We start from the raw sequence: 3,255 nt of genomic DNA, 5'->3' as shown, positions 1-3,255 counted from the left end.
TCTAAAAATGATTGAAGTGATGAATACAAAACTATGTGGTTATTTCTAATACCATTGATTGTAGACTTTGGATAGATTTATTCTTTATTATTATGTATCAATAAAATTGCCTTGTTAAAAACAATAAAAACAACAAATGAACTTAAATTATTTCAGATGATTAACATAACCATAATGAAAGAGCATAATGTAGCATTACCTCAAATAATTTTTGATCACAGTGCTTTGATATATCCACAGGAATAAAACAAAATACCTGCTAAATAAAAATTTGATTTCTAATCAGTTTGTTTTGCACTGTGGTATGTTTTACAATTCTGAAAATACATTGAGCACACTTTAGAATTGAGCAAACAAGAAAAGATGTAGCGAAATAAAGGGTGTCAGTTTTCTCAATGTTGGATTAAATTGTGTTTCTGGTGTGAGGTAAGCATTCGACTCCATTCTTTTGCATGAGTCTATGCAGTTGTCCCCAGTTCCATTTATTGAAAAGGCTGTTCTTTGCCCATTGAATGGTCCTGGCACCTTTGTAAAAAATAAATTGTCATGCTCACTTAGGCAGCACATATATTAAAACTAGAATAATACAAAGAAGATTAGCATGACCCCTGCAAAAGGATGACCTGCAAATTCATGATGTACTCCATATTCCAAAATAAATAAATTGTTATACATATAAATATGGTTTTGTTTCTTGGATTTCATTAGATCTATAGGTCTAATATTGGAGCATGACTACTTTGACTTGACAATACTTGCTTGGTATTAAATGTGAAATTGGGGAAGTGTGAACCCTCCCACCTTGTCATTGTAGTTCAAGACATTTTTGTCTATTCTGAGTACCCTGAAATTCCATATGGATTTTAAAAATAGCTTGCAATGCCCAATAAATAGGTCAACTGGGATTCTGATAGGAATTAATTAAAATGGTGTATCTGTTTGGAGAGTATTGTCATCTTAACAATGTTAAGTCTTATACCTCATGTACATAAGAGATTTAATCAATTATTTATATCTGTTTCTTTCAACACTGTTTTGTAGTTTTCCAAGTGTAACTTTTACATGAAATTTATTCCTAAATATTTTATTATTTTTGATACTATAAAAAGTTTTCTTAATTTTAATTACAAATTATTTGTTGTGAATATATACAATACAATTGAATATTGTATATCGACCTCATGTCTTCAATTTTCTTGAAATTCCTTACTTGTTCTAATACTTTTACTGCATATTCCTAAGGAATTTTAATTTACAAGTTCAAGTTGTCTACTAATAGAGTTTAATTCTGTCTTTTTCCAACTGGATTATTTTTTATTTTTTATTAACCAGCATTATTTAAAAATCTGTTTTTTTATTCACACATCCTACAATCCATCCAAATGTACAATCAATGGATTTCTTTATACTACGTGTTCACTTTTTATTCTTTCTTTTCATATTCTCTGTTAAGGACTCTCAAGCACATTGTTGAACAGAAGTGCACATCTTGGTGTCCTTGGTGTCCTGTTTCTGATATTAGGGTGGCAGCAACTGTTCTATTCACATTAAGAGTGTGGGCTATGGTGTGGACCACAGACCATGGGGTGCAGCAATGCCCAGAGATATACTCACCAGATGCAATGAATGTGTCATGATGATGGGAGAGAGTGTGACTGTGGGGGGAGTGGTAGGGGGGGCGGTGGGGGTGAATGGGGACCTCATATTTTTGGAATGTAATATTTTTAAAAATGAATAAATTGAATAGAATTTGGAAAAAAAAAAGTACGATGTTAGTTCTGAGCTGTTTTTAGATGCCATTTCACTGGTTTGGGAAGTTCTCTTCTATAACTACTGTAGTATTTTTATCATAGAAGAGTGCTATTTTTTTCAAATGTTTTTCTGTGTCTGTTGTCCTGACCATGATAGATACTGTGTTTACCATGGTCTCCCTATACCTGACCTATAGTATAGCCTGTGTATTGAATCTCATTCACATTGCCTTATATCACAAACTACTGTTTTTGAGAGCACACTTAAGCTACATGTTTTAGTCAGTCAAAGGGGTGCTGAAACAAAATACCAGAAATCAGTTGGGCTTAATAATGGATATTTATTTGATTGTAAAAGCTTACAATTACCAGGCCATAAAGCATAAGTTACTTCCTTCACCACAGTCTATTGTCACATGTTGGGGCAAGATGGCTGCTAATATCTGTGAGGGTTCAGGCTTCCTGGATCCCTCTCTTCCCAGGGCTTGCCCCTCTCTAGGCTCGGCTGCTCTGCCAACTCTACAAGGTCAGCTGTAGACTATCAGGTGAATGGCTCTGTCTCACTCTCCATGGTTTGATTCTCTCTGGGCTCAGCTGCCCTGCATTCTCACATGTTTTTCCTTCCTGAGCTCCAGCTCAAAAAACCCCAACCTCCATTCTTTGCAGTGCAGTTTCTCTGTGAGTCTCCACCTCCTTAGTAGAACATCCTCCTGAATCAAAGCCTTAATCATTATTTAATCAAGTAAGTGAAACTTCTGAATCCAATATAATCCAATATGCCCTGAGGGACAGACCAGTTTACACACATACTTCCAATATCCATTTTTGGTATTCATAGGCAATATCAAACTACTACACTATAACCTCTGAATTCCAAAAAGACATTACAATATTCAAAAAACTATTTCAGCAACAATACTCAGTACAAAATCATATCATAAAGAAATGCAGTTTGTCTTGGGGCAAAGTCCCATTTGCAGTAGACCTCTGAAACTTACAACCATTTATCTGATTCCAATACACAAATGGACAGACAAAAGATAAACATTTAGATTATCATAAGGAGAAATTGGGAGGGAAACATGAGTAATATGTGCTCTACAGTTCAGTAAACCTGCAGGGCACACTTCATTAGACATCAAAGTCTGAGAGTCATTCTTAAGATAATGGTTTCTTCTCTTTGCAGCCAAATGGTGACCCGCCCTTTCAACAGACTTGCCCAATGGCAATTTTCTTGGTTCCACCCTCATCAAGCATCTGCCTGGTGATCAAGCTCTAGACCTCATCCTCCAAGACCATTGGGGTGATTGCCACACTTTACCTAAACTTTGGCTTAGAATCCTAACCCCTCTGGTACAGTGAGGTAAAGGCAGCATCATCTCTATTCCCTAGCATTGAGGTCCAACCCTCTCAGAGCATCAAGTTGGTAACCTGAACTTTCCTAATCTGTGGGGGACAGGCCTGACCCTCTCAGACATATGAGGCATTGATCTCAACCTCCCTA

At 36.0% G+C, this 3,255-nt stretch overlaps 1 non-coding gene across 1 annotated transcript; it reads left to right on the top strand.

Annotated features, from left to right (window-relative positions):
* Positions 1–546: 546 nt before the first annotated feature.
* LOC111759693 (U6 spliceosomal RNA) lies at positions 547–653 on the top strand. The gene has a single exon (XR_002793594.1). It is a non-coding gene; the product is annotated as a U6 spliceosomal RNA (small nuclear RNA).
* Positions 654–3,255: the final 2,602 nt, after the last annotated feature.

This window comes from Dasypus novemcinctus, chromosome 3 (assembly GCF_030445035.2).
Source record: "Dasypus novemcinctus isolate mDasNov1 chromosome 3, mDasNov1.1.hap2, whole genome shotgun sequence".
Lineage (NCBI taxonomy): Eukaryota > Metazoa > Chordata > Mammalia > Cingulata > Dasypodidae > Dasypus > Dasypus novemcinctus.
The sequence above is the reverse complement of the archived record's forward strand: the minus strand, read 5'-3'. Positions and strand labels throughout refer to the sequence as shown.